Source organism: Panthera uncia, chromosome B1, assembly GCF_023721935.1.
Source record: "Panthera uncia isolate 11264 chromosome B1, Puncia_PCG_1.0, whole genome shotgun sequence".
NCBI lineage: Eukaryota > Metazoa > Chordata > Mammalia > Carnivora > Felidae > Panthera > Panthera uncia.
Genome location: NC_064811.1, coordinates 63,811,869 through 63,826,248, shown reverse-complemented (window position 1 = coordinate 63,826,248; position 14,380 = coordinate 63,811,869). Strand labels below are relative to the sequence as shown.

Here is a 14,380-nt window from a genome sequence, read left to right as displayed (position 1 = left end):
GACATTCTTTTACTAGATTACATTTATGCATTAGTACCATCTGTGCCTGCTGTACCTTCTGTGAGTTAGCCCTGGCCAAATGACTGGCATTTATCTGGAAGGAGAGAGAGAGAGAGAGAGGGAGAAAGAGAGAGAGAGAGAAAAGAAGAGAGAAAGGAGAGAAAAAGGAGGGGAGGAGAGGGAGAGATCTAAGAGCATTTATTCTACTCTGTTGGCACAAGTGGAATTTAGGAGACAAGACACATCAGTGAACATAAAATATTTGCAGCTGGTGTCCCTGACTTCAACCCTTGTAAAGCTAACTCTTCATTTGCGTTCTCTTAAAAAATAAAATATAATAGTTATTTACTTTTAGCCTGTGATATGCAAAAGAAGATAAAACCAAGCATTTAAATAAGGAAGTATAACAAAGCACATTTGCAAAATTTTCAAGTTGAGAAAAATTATGTACAATTTGAATATGTGTGCGCTTATATGACAGTGAATATACATAATGTGAGTTTGGTTTTGTTGTTTAGATTTGGTAGACTGCTCGAATTGGACTCTATTTTGGTAAACGTGTTGAAATGTAGACTTAAGAATATTACAATCATGTAGGAACAGTATGGCTCAATATTCAACATATAATCAGGATACTGAATTTATTCTGTAGAATCTTCATGCAATTATATTATAAACCACAGTTGACCTTTGACAAATATGTATTTGAACTGCATGGTTCTCTGTTTTCTTAATAATATTTTCATTTCTCTAACTTACTTTCTTGTAAGAATACAGTATATAATACATGTAATATACAAGGTTTTTGGTAATTGACTACGTTATCCGTGAGTCTTCCAGTCGATAGGAGACTGTTAGTAGTTGAGGTTTAGGAGCTAAAAGTTATATGTGGATTTTTAACTATGGGGGGAGAGGCATGGTGATGCACCTAACCTCTGTGTTGTTTGAGAGTAAACTGTATGTGGTATTACAGAATAGATCAGTAATTCCTATACCTAAATCACACTGTAGAACTGTAAATGGAAATAAATAACTCTCTGATCAGTAAAAACCGATGTTGAAGAGTTCCGGCTCATTGACACTATTATCTATTCTTATCTCATACCTACTTTTAGTGGGCTTGATTGTCTGGTTTCCCTATTGGTGGCAAATTAGAAGAAGGGATATAGAATTGAGGCAGAAGGATAGATATCTATCTATCTACAAAAGATAGATACGACACAGTAATGAGAGGTCAGCATTGCAAGGAGGAGAACGAGAGAAGATAGACAAAAGACTTAGACCAGCACTGCCCCTGGAGGGTCATATGATGTAGGAAGAAAAACAGCCTCACATTCCCTATTATCCTCTGAGGACATTATTGACTACATCCTAGTATAATAATTAATATTCATCATTACAGAGTTATATCATGATATGAGAACATGTGCAGATAACTCAGTTTAAGAAGATGGAAGTACGAATACATTCTCAAGGAGAGTTCCATCCAGATTCTAAAATATACAGTTTTAGGACTTAATGTAGTTAATCTACACGCATCTTTACATACTAGCTTGTATTGTGTTTTCAGTTCTAGATATCTGAGTCACTTTCTGTGGTCTCAAATAGGAAAAGTCTCTCATATAAGTTTCCCTAATATATTTTATATTCCTTTTCATAATGCTCTTCAGACTAAATTTGTCCTGTATTTAGTTCTTGTATTTTCACTGGATTTTAGTTTCATAGAAGTGGGCGTTTTTTCGTCCAGTAATATTTTATTATGTCTAATGTAGTTTAAAAGACCTATATAAATATTCAAGATACAGAATTTTGTTAGTGCTAGGGTGGCAATGATTAGGAGTGTTGGAAGCTGACACTCGTGGGTCCAAATCCAGGAGCTGCCATTTACTTGGGATGGACTTTGACATAAATGATTTGCCTTCTCCAAACATCAGTTTCATCATCCATAAATTTTGAATACAATACCTGCTACATAGGGCCAATGTGATTATTAAGTAATACCAGTACTTATAAAGCCCTCAGAAAAGCATTTGGTATATAGTAGGGACTAAATTGTGTAATGGTTAGTCATAATTATTGCTGCTGTTGTCAGAAAACAACTGATTATATACATGTGGAATATAATTGGTTATGGTTCAAATTATATTTTTAAAAAATGATTATTACTGGTTTCTCTGCTGTACTATGTTATGTGTATTTAGCTATGTGTCTGTTTGGAAAAGTCTTCAAACTCACAGTCGTATTGCAATGTTAGCACTCGGAGAAAGAAATGCCGTAGCATTTGCTCCTGTCCTGGGCCCTGGGTCCTGTCTCTGTTGGAGACGGTCATGGTGGCAGCAGAATTAAGAACAGCTAAGGAGAATTTTCTTTTGCTAACAATAGCTAAGGTACTTTACATTTTAATCTTTGGTGACCAAGTCTGCCAGGCCAGTGGTGGCTACTTACGTTCATCCCCAGTAAATGGCAGCTCCTGGATTTGGACCAGAGGTTAGGCAGCAGGGGAGAAGGCTCCTTACCAGGGCCAACTCAGATGACTGGGAACAGAACAGAGGCTGGGGAAACCAGCAGCTCCTTTGCCTTCTCCTCTCAATTAAGAGTATAATTAATTGTTCCACTCTGAATTACTTGTTTCCCTGCCTGCTATTACATATGGTTAAGATTTGGTTGCTTCTGTTAGCATCTATTTGGGTTAGTACAGTAATATATCTAAACTAGAATTTTGAGTTAATTTTTGAGGTGTCAGATATTTTCTTATAAAAATACATATGAGCCAACAAGTAGTTCTTTTTTACATGCCATCATTAGTTTTTATAACATTAAAATGAATTGACCAGCGTGGTAAATAAAATAATCATGATAAATATGTAGAGATAACCACGTATTAGGAATTTATAGTAAAATTTGTTATATATTTTTAATATATTAATAAGTGTTTTTATTTAAACATAAATATTCCATAATATTCCTAACTGAATTATTATTGGTATATGGGATATTTTGATTTTTTTATATCTTGAAATCACCTTATCACTGACTTCTACAAATTATGATATTTCAGCTGATTTTAAAATCATATAAATAATAATTGTTTATCGTGGTAAAATGTACATCACATAGATTTACAATTTTAGCCATTTTTATGTGCACAATTCAGTAGCATTGAGTACATTGACATTGTGTAACCATCACTGCTATTTATCTCTAGAACTTTTTCATCATCCCAATTAAACAATAACTCCCCCTTCTCCCTTTCCCCTAGCCGCTGGCGGCCATCATTTCATTTTCTGTTTCTGCGAATTTGATTATTTTAGGTACCACATAAAAGTAGAATCATACAATATTTGTCCTTATTTTACTTAGCATAATGTTTTCAGAGTTCATCCATATTGTAGCATGTGTCAGAAGTTCATTCTTCTTAAGCCTGAATAATATTCCATTGTAGGTATATGCCGTGTTCTATTTATGCATTTTTCTGTCGATGGACTTTTGAGTTGTTTCCTTTGCCTATTGTGAAAAATGCTGCTAACTATATGAGTGTGCAATAAGGACTGTACAATACCTGTTTGGGTCCCTACCTTCAGTTTTCCCAGAAGTGGAATTGCTGGAACATACAATTCTGTGTTTAATTTTTTTGAAGAATCACGATACTGTCTTCCACATTGTGCCATTTTACACATCCCCTGACAACGCATGAGGATTCCAATTTCTCCACATCTTCTCCAACACTTGTGGGTTTTTTTTCTATTTATTTATTTATCTGTGGTTTTGAGAGTAGCTGTCTTAATGGATGTGAAGTGAGATAATGATAAGCTTTTTTTAGTTTCCACTTTTCTACTTATTTTTCCCATTTGTAAACAGGTAGTATGTACTTCCAACTCAGGCATTTTGCTTGGCATGGAAATACAAAGATAAAAGACTTATCTGATAAATTATGGTAACCTCATAACAGCTTTCCCATATAAGAAACGTAGTTGGATTTCTTAGTTCATTTAAAAATATCTACAGACATGTTATGTTCAGCTGTCTCCACATTTGATGAAATTGATTTATTTTTAAAATAAAATAGTTACTTTCACATGCAAGTCTTTACAGATCTTTATAAATTCTCATTTTCCTTTCTAAGCTTAAAATCGTATCTCTTAATTTGCTTCAATATGGCAACCATCTCACTTCTCTTTCAACTCACATAAGCTAACACAACCTTCAAGATAGGAAGCTGACATGTAGTCTATAAAATAATAAGGTTTAGAACTCGAACCTTACTTCTGACATCATGTTAGACACATTTCCTATCTCATTGACAACATGGTACAGTAAACTGTTTTCGTAGACATGATTGAAATTGCTGTGTTTTGGTAAGTGAAATATTTTGGTTAACTAAACTTTCTCAAAAACATGCACAAGAACATATGACTCTTCAATAGATTATTAATTCTTACAGAAATTGGATTCAGGTTCTCATTCACAAATATCGGCTGATCCACTCAATGCATATGAATCACTACTAATTCAGCACACCCTTGGCAATCTTGAAAGGTCTCCAAAGCCATCATTTTGAATCAGTTTTTAGTGTAGAGTTCTCCAAAGGTAAATAACCTAGGACACTGAAGTGACTGTTTAAGAACACACTGATTGGTGGAAGGTAATTTCTAAGATCATTTTATTAGGTAGAATTTGTCTTTTTCCCATAAAAGTGAAAAGCAACCAAAGAAAACTGCCTGCTTTAACATTTGTCTTGTCTTGAGAATACCTGAATGATGTCAAATTTTCTTTGTCAGACTTTGGTTATTCAGTACTTACTTTTTCGTGGACACCACATCTGTGATAATGCAGTTAAGTGGATAGATGAAGGTTGTTATACTAATAGTATTTGTTGCTGTTAATTAATTTATTCACTGGCTGATTTGTACAAGTGCTATTTTTAATATTGTTCAATACAAAATGACCCCAAGTCATACAAGGAGAAGGGTTCTCTTGATACAATCTTTAAAAATCCATGAATAAATTTGGTAGAACCTGAATAGTAAGCCATTGACTCTGGAAACTTTAAGTCCTGAAGGTTAGTATGATTACAGTAAAGAGATTATGTTTCTGTTAGTTCTGAGTCTCCATAACCTGCCTGATTTGAAACTACTGTAAAGTAGCTTTTGAACCAGTTATTTGAGGCTGGAATTCAGATTTTCTTTTTCTTATTTCCATATGCTCCGTTTCAAATGTATGTTACATTGTGTATTTAAAGCAAGAAGTACCAAAAATCCACATAAAAATATGTTTTCTTCATTATTAAAAGCTTCAGTGCCATCATCATTTGGGAAAAAAAAAAACAGTGAATATAATTCAAGTCTATACAACAGACTTTTAATAGCACCAAATAGAACGGACATCTGGCTTTCTTTTTGCAAGGTGCATTGATGTTGTCAGAAGAGAATAAAAATGCTGATATGATTGTCCATGTTTGGGGTTTGCCAATACAGAATATTTTATTCATTCAGTGTTCTCTGAGTTCCAAAGATAGGTGTTGACTTTGATGAAAAAATACAATGATATATATTTAGAATGACCAATCTTTGACATTTAGATCTACAAACGTGCTGCTGCAGTTGGGTTTTTCTCAGGGATGCCATTCAAGCAACACATTACATTGTCATCTCACATAGCCTTTCTATTTGTGATGATAGGATGCCAGGTTAGAGGATGACAGCTTGGCACAGCTTTTATTATGGCATTGTACTGATGCATGACTACCTCGCTTTTGTTTCAGTCAAAGAGATATTTTAAAGTGGCAGCGTTTTGAAAGTGAATTTTCGTTGTCATATTTAAAAAGTGTACCAGAGGCTGAATTTAAAGAAAGCAATATTAGATGTTTTGCAATTGCAAGAGGCAGTTTCTTGTCCCTTCCTTTCATGTTTCCTGACTCTGAAGAACATTCTTTGCTCGAGTCCTGCCATAGAATTAATACTTTTCTAATACCCTCTCACCAAAAGAACAACAACTCCAATAATGGAATGCGGGTTAAAGATGTATTAATTGACATTGATTTTTCAAGTTACATTTATCCTTTTAAAGAATGTTCTCAATCTTTTTAAGCCCAAATCTTTCTTTTTGATAAAAAGAGCCCTGTATCCATTAAATCCTAAACTTTCACATTTGTCAGCAAATGCCACCAATGTTGAGAGTATTATAAAAACGTGTATTTTGAAAAATCTGCGTAAATTGTGTTGTATTGTTTTCAAATTCAATAATGTTAGTAACAAATGTAGAATAATCCCTCCTTGATGCATAACTTAGTCTCTGGAATTTTTTTAACACATGTAGAGATAGAAAGTGGTATGCCACTTGTGTGAAGAAATACCATGTTTCTTCAAATATTGATTTCTTTGACAGGGAATAACTGAGGGATAAAGGAAAATAAATGCCCAGGAAATCAGTTAATTAACTCGGCATTGATTTAATGTTTCACTACTTCATAACATGTTTACATGTGGTTGGGTTGCTTGTGATGACTGCTTCCTGCTTGTCAAAGCATGTGTTGGTTTAGATCTAAGAATCATAATGGGCTTAGAATATATACTTTTATCTCTGTCTTCTCTGTTGGTGGTTTCAAGCATGAAACAGACCTCACTTTCTACCATCTGCTCTCCATTTAAAATTGACACCAAGTTCAGTTCCTCTCTGATGCCTACTTGTTTCCCAGCTTAGAACAATTCTATCCTGTGGTTCAGCCATCTCCCTATTAAGCCTACCCATTGGCCTGGCATATAGGAAATGGAACATCTAGGATGGCTTGAATATTCATGTCTCAAAATAAGCCAGAAAGACTTTTGCCCATGGAATGATGGCCACTATTGCTTAATTACAAGTCAGTTAGCAAAAACTGAAGTACAGTTTTGTTGTTTTGTGTTTTAATGTTTAGACAAGTGAACTATTTTATTTTATAGCTTGCTAATCATTGTGTTACTAGATTCAACTATCTCAGTATTCATATGGATATCTATGTCAGTTACATGTTTCAGAGAGATATTAGCTGCATAGGTTAAATTTAATATTTCAAACCCTGTAGTTATTAACTCAGCAAATATTCTTAAGGACTTAAACTGTAGGGTGAACACTGTCTTAGGAATTTGCAAAATGGTGGTGGCGGGGAAAAAACATGGAGCTTGCAGTCTAGGAAAGAAGACAGAACTTAAACAATTACTTAGATTTCTTTGTTAAAAATAAATTAGAACTGTTACAATGCTGAACAAACTTTGCTATCACCCAGAGTCTATTTTTTGTAGTAGGATAAGATATTGGGCTAGTAATATAATTTTGGGTTTAGAAAATCATTTTGGCCTAGAATATCAGAATTTGTTTTTCTAAACTAACTGAAAAATGACTCTATATTCACATCAGTGTGTCTATATATCTTCCTATCTATCTATTCACCTATTTATCATCTGTTTTGTACAAACATTAGACCCAATACTTGTAGATAGATCTAAACTCTACTGGGATTTATGTTGAGTAATTACATAGACAGTCAAATGGAGATTAAATAAAGCCAATCGCTTTTTGTTCCTTGACCCTTCAATATACATGTCTTCATCTTTTTTTGAGTTCTATGGACCAATAAGCAAACTGTCTTTTGTATATAGAGGTAACTTATTACACACAAGTGAGTAATTAGTAGTTGGAAACACTATCATAATCATGTTTGTTCACTTATTTGAACGCATCTGTATGTTTTTATGTGTATAAATGTTTAAACTTTGAAAGTTTAGTCTTCCTGTTTGGGGAAATTATGTTGGATTAATTATATCTCCAGAGAGGGTCTAATACTTCCACAGTTGTTTTAGAAATCAGTCTAGTTAGTTGATATGTTATGTAGACTAGGAATGTCTGTATTGATTAAGAGACAAATTAATGCATGTTTAGTTTCTTTTCAAACTGTGAACAAGGGATTCTATTAAATACCATTTTATTCTCACTGATCAGTGAAATGACATCTGGGTCACAGTGGTATCTATATTTGCAATATAAATCCCTGTGGCTATGTTTGAAAGGTGTCTGCACATAAAAGTAGGGATAGATTTCATGCTGCTACCAGCCTAATTTTGGTATATACAATTTAAGGTGCCACTTGAAGTTTTGTTCTCCATGGTATAAGTTTAGTAATAAATGTAGTCATTTGGCTGCTGTGCTAGCAGTCTAGAATGTAGAGGTATAATGTGAAGAATTATAATCCACATTACTCAAATGTTATAGAAAAGCATATATCGTTTCATATCATATATCTAAATATTAGTCTCTAATAAATATACAAAATTAAGTCCTGACTTTGGGGATTTGGATATCTTCTCAGTAGATATAAAAGCGACTTAGCAATTGTTTAAAATTGTTTTTCCAGGGGCACCTGGGTGGCTCAGTCAGTTAAGTGTCTGACTCTTGGTTTCGACTAAGGTCATGATCTCATGATTAGTCAGTTCAAGCCCCGTGTCTGATTCCATGCTGACAGCACAGGGCCTGCTTAGGATTCTTTCTCCCTTTCTCTCTGCCCCTCACCTGCTCATGGTTGTGCGCACGTGCTCTCTCTCTCTTTCTCTCTCTCAAAGTAAATAAACTTAATAAATAAATAAATTTGTTTTTCCAAAATTTGACAAAACATAAGTAAAGTAAGTAAAGCATAAATTTGTTGAATACATACATATGTTTTCTATTAAGACTGAACGCCTTGAATGAGTTCATAAATATTTGCTATGCTGAAAGAAAACAGTATCAGAGTAACTAATTTTCCAGCTAAAGCGGTAGGCAGATTTTTCATAACATTTTTTATTTATAATCTTCTAGAAACTAATCTGTAATTACTCTTCAAAGTGAAGCTTTAAAAACTGTACATTTCTATAAAGTATCTTGAATTGATATTATTCATGCAATATCAATTTAAAAATTTAAAGTGAAGTTTTTAATAATTGGTTTTCTTTGAAAAATCCTACTCTCAAATTAGCCGGGAATTTAGCTATCTGACAAATGACCCAAAGAACTGTGAATACTTCTAAGTAGAGAGAGCTAATAAAAATCTGTGTGACTCAAGTGCAGGCTGAATTCATCAACATATTTTTAGTTATTAATTTTTGAGTGGGACAACACATACTGTTTCAGGGTCCCAAAAGTGAGGATTTAATTCTTAGAAATTTAATTTAGCCAGAGATGCATCATTACATCCCTAGGGTCATATACATGAGGAAAATCTCTCAATGATTATTTTCAGTGCTAATATGTGTTAAGTATTCAGGATTTCTCTTAAATGTGACAAAAGCAATTTGATAAGACAAATTTTCTCAGTGCCTGATTTTCTAGGAAAAAATCCATGAATTGCATGTAATTTTTTTTGCTCTGTGATATTAACATAAAACTTTAAGTTTAGAAATATTCTAGTGCAAATTAGTATTTTCACATGGCATTCTTCCACCGTGAGTAAATTAATTTATTCTATTTCTCACCTAATTTAACAGTAGTGATTTAATATGTCTTTCATTTGGATTTTTAAAATTAAAATTTTCCTAAATGCATAATTCAAATATGGATTGAGGTTTCAGTTAGCCATTATTTGATATAATGGTGGGTATTTGAGTTCTTTATTGTGATATTGTGTGTGTGTGTGTGTGTGTGTGTGTGTGTGTGTGTGTAAGAAAGGGAGGGAAGGGAGGGAGAATATTTTGGTACGTGTGAATCTTAAGAACTTTGAAAAGTAGCTCATTTAACAGCTTAACTCTATCCACTGTAAAAGAGATGAGAGGGATCCAGATGTTAACTTTGTATAATTAGTAACTTTGCTTTTACGAAGGAGAATTTGTAACAGGTACCCTACAAAGCTTTTGCATGATAGGATCTCTGCTTCCTCTCTGACTTCATCTTACACTTTTTCCATTGCTCAATCTACTCCTGCCACACTGGTTTACTTGTCTATAGATATGCCAGAGGTGTTTTACCCCAAGGTCTTTGCACTTGGTTTCTCTAACAGAATTACTCTTCCACAGATAGTCACAGTCTCATTGACTTCCTTTGAATCTCTGCTCAAGAGCTACCTCAACATTTTTTAAACAATTACAACTTCTCCAGCAATGGCCCCCCACACAGACTGATATATACTGATACTCTGTACCCCCTTACTCTGATTCAGATTTATATTTTTCTTTCGGCATGGATTCTTCACAAGTGGTGCTGTGCACTTTATAATGCATCACATCAATTTCTATTAGGTAGCCAGGATAGATCAGAGAAAGCAGGTTGTAAGAGTCTGATCCATCATATTGATTGTTATATATTTGTAACATGGCCCACATTAGTGTTTAATAAATTTATTTTATTTTGGCATAATGTGTCCCAGATTCATCTTTTACATTTTGGTTTTAAGACTGGAATAAACCAGGGCGCCTGGGTGGCTCAGTCTGTTAAGCATCCGACTTCAGCTCAGGTCACGATCTCACAGTTCATGAGTTCAAGCCCCACATTGGGCTCTGTGCTGACACCTCAGAGCATGGAGCCTGCTTTGGATTCTGTGTCTCCCTCTCTTTCTGTGCTCCCCTGTTTGCACTCTGTCTATCTCTCGAAAATAAACATTAAAAAAATTTCTAAAAAAAAAAACTGACATAAACCATTCAACTCCAAAGAGCCCAAGATGTTTTTAGTAGATAATGGTATTTAGAGAACACATTTTGAATATTAGGGGTGCTAATTGTTATTGGGCTGTCTTGCTTCTAAGCATTTCAGAACATAAAGCTAGAAAATTGAATAGTTTTGAAAAATATCATGAATTTATTATGGTATATTTTCAATTCTAACTTAGCATTAAGAGCTCTTACTGAATATTTTTAAAAATTTATACTTGTATCTCTTTTACCTTACATGAAAAATCTTGGCCTTAACAGTACTGAAGTATTTACTTATTTGCTTTAACCTACCAGATACATACCTACAAATTAATAATAAAGTACTGTTAGTAAAATTAAGATTGATTAATGAAATAAAGCATTTCTTTGCTGCCATATTTGTCTTTGGATTATATTCTGTTGTTGGTATACAGGCAAAATACTGTTTTAGTCACTTGAAATACTTATTTTCTGGATGTACTTGTGTATCCAATTCATTTGTTTCAGTTTGTGTCCAGTTCTTACATCCACGTATTTGATTTCTATTTGTTCTGTCCATTCTTCATTCTGTTTCTCCTTTTCTGCCCTCTTTGTGCTAACGTAGTCGTTTTGTAATCCATTTCATCTCCTCTCTTAAGTAGATTTTTGTGCTGTTTTTTTGTGGTTGCTCTAGAAATAACAATTTGCTTTTAGAATTTGTCACAATTCATTATCACATAATATAGCAGTTTAAGACCAATATATAAACATTACAGTGGCCTAATTCACATTTCCCCCTCTAACTCTGTGTGCTTTTGTTGTCATATATTGTATTTCTACATATGTTAGGAATTCAATAATAGGATTTTTTTTTACTTTAAGTAATCAGTGGGTGTCATAAAGATTTTTCATTTCTTTTCTATATTTGTATTTCTTGTTTGTTCACATATTTCCTCCTCTGTTTTTCTTTATTTCTTCCTGCAACTCTAGGCTTCCATCTAGTGTCTTTTACTTTAGTTTCAAGAACTTTTAGCACTTGTTATCTTTGAAGTCTATTGTAGATAAATTTATGTCAGGTTTTGCTTATCTTAAAATGTTTTCATTTTGCCTACATTTTTGAAGGGTATTTTCTCTGGATATGGAAATATAGGTTGATTAACCTTCCCTTAACACTATTTAGCATATTTTGGGGAATTCCATTGTCTTGTGTCCTCCACTGTTGCTGATAGAAAGTTGGCTGTCCTGCTTGTGTTTTCTTTGTATGTAATGTCTAGGAAGGGTGATGAGGTACAGAGAAGTATGTTTTTATGATATTCTTTGGTTTTCATTACTTTTACTATTTGTTCCCTGATATATTTTTCTGTGTTTTAATCCTGCTTGAGCGTCACTAAGTTTCTTTGATCTGTAGGTTTATGCCTTTCATGAATTCTAGGATGTTCTCAGCCATTATTTTTTCAAGTTTTTCTTGTCCATTATTTCTCCTCTACTTCTGGGACACCAATTACTCATTAATCCATTAGATGTGTCCCCAAAAATCTCAGATTCTCTTTATTTTTTTCTTTGTTTTTCAATGGGAACAATTTCTATTCCCCTACCTTCAAGTTCAGTAAGCTTTTCTTCTGCTGTGTTGTCTATTTTACACGAATCAAAAGCATTATTCTGATATTACAGTTTTCTCTCTAGCTTTTCCATTTCATTCTTATTTATAGTTTCTGCTGAAACTCACCACATTTTTATGCATGCTACCTATCTTTCTCGCTAGAAATTTTAATATTTTTATCATAGTTATTTTAAAGTTTGTATCTTTTGGCTGCATATTTCTCTATATTGACTGTGTTTTCCAGTAATTATGGGTCATGTTTTCCTACTTCTTTGTGTATACTATAATTTCTTGTTTTATGCTGGGCACTGTACATAAAAATAGACACTGGATAATATTTACCTCTAGAAACATAGCTATCACTTCCTCTGTCATGTTGCTAATCTGTAGCTGAGCTGGGTCACAATTTGTTGAGATTTAAGTTATTTTTATTTCCCTATTGGCTTAAAACATTTTGAGGGCAGGATCAGGGATTTCTTTTCATCAGAGCGCGTGTGCTCTCTCTCTCTCTCTCTCTCTCTCTTTCTCTCTTTCTCTCTCTCTCTCTGCTTTACAGCCCACCTGTGAGCTTTGTGGGTAGCAGGAGAGTTTTCTTTGCTCTCCAGCTGCCAGTATCACATCCCCTCACTCACATCCTCTGCAACTTTCTGTATCTTGAGAGACCAGCTTCCATATTGATTCCTGCTTATAGCCTTTAACTGACCAGTGATTTGCACTCTCAGAAAGCCTCATGAATCTTGGAGGGATTTTTCTCAGTTCTCCTGCTCTCAAGCTTTCAGTTGGCTGCTAAGGCCCAGGTGCCTCAGGGTTATTTTTCTCATCACTCTTGCCATTCCACAAACCTTCAGTGAGCTGCTTCCTTTCCCTGGAGGAAGGTCCCTTTGGAGAGGGAAAGATTCCTATTCCTTCCTGCCTTTCTCCCATCTTTTAGTTGACTACATTCTTCTCAGGGAAAACTTCTTGTACTATGGAGTGATTTCCCTTAGCTTTTCTGCCATGTCCTCAGTTTTTGGCAGAGTTCTGACTTGCACTTAGTGAAGCCTATTTTAGTTTGTAGGGATTTCATTTCTATTGAATGTTTTTGCAAATGTATGTATTTATGATTGCATTTGATAGTATATAACAAGATCTGTTCAAAGATCTCCTTTACACCCTCATCCTGGTCCCAACCTGAGTCCCCTCTTCCACCTATCAGTAACTGCTTTTATTTTCAAAGCAAATATTGGTTTTTAATTTCCATTTGAAAATATAAGTATGTAGCAATTCTAGTGTATTTTTCTTCTTTGTAACATAAAATATAGCATAATGTATATACTATATGCAGCTTGCTTTTTTTCCATTAATAGACCCTGGCCATTATTCTATAGTAGTATAAAGACATCTCCTCCATTCTTTTTAACAGCTGTATATGATTTATAATATTCTATTATCTATCTTTATCTTATAGTTTTTTCATCTTGTCTCTTACTGATGGGTATTTGGGTATTTTTCAGTTTTGTTACATACCCATAATGTTACACTGTGCATGTACAGAACTTATATTCTGTTTTTCTATAGCTTTAAGTTATATTTTTAAGTAGTTATTTTTTTACTATTGGTTTAAGACCTAAGATACAAATAGTACTCTAATTGAGATTAGAAAGAGGAAAATTATTCCTACACTACTTACAATGTATCCAACTAAAACAATGTATGGAATTCTGATTTTACATAAATAATTCTACTGGGCATCTTCTTCCCATTACAATGTATCATGAGGCCCAAGAACATATTGCCAACAGTGTTTTTGGAAAACCATCAAAGTTTTACATACATATGTGTGTGTGTGTACGTGTGTGTGTGTATGTGTGTGTGTGTGTGTGTATAAAGAAAAATTAAGAGACCTGAATATTTTCAATATTCGTATAGTGTGCGTATAGAATCACTAAAATTTTGCAGGTGCCATAATAGAAAGAAAAGGGGAAAAAAGCATTTGAAAGTAAATTTGTCAAGCAAACTCAGCACTTCATTTCATGACATCTACTGAATATCCATATGGTGTGTGGTCTCTAACCATAAATGGGACTTTTATAGGTTGAACTTCCATTACAAGACAGTATGTGTAATTTATATTTCAGCTCCAAATCTTGCACTTTTGGTTTGAGCAGAGGATAGTAAGGATTCTCTCATATAT

The 14,380-nt window shown here is 33.9% G+C and overlaps 1 protein-coding gene and 1 long non-coding RNA gene across 5 annotated transcripts in view; one reads left to right on the top strand and one right to left on the bottom strand.

Moving 5' to 3' along the window:
* Positions 1 to 14,380, top strand: part of ANTXR2 (ANTXR cell adhesion molecule 2) — a 153,149-nt gene that overhangs the window by 129,465 nt on the left and 9,304 nt on the right. The gene's annotated exons all lie outside the window — the stretch shown is intronic.
* Positions 10,702 to 14,380, bottom strand: part of LOC125923669 (uncharacterized) — a 69,792-nt gene continuing 66,113 nt past the window's right edge. For both annotated transcript variants that reach the window (XR_007458123.1, XR_007458124.1), the window contains one exon: positions 10,702 to 11,297. This is a non-coding gene — a long non-coding RNA (uncharacterized LOC125923669). The remainder of the gene's footprint in view (positions 11,298 to 14,380) is intronic.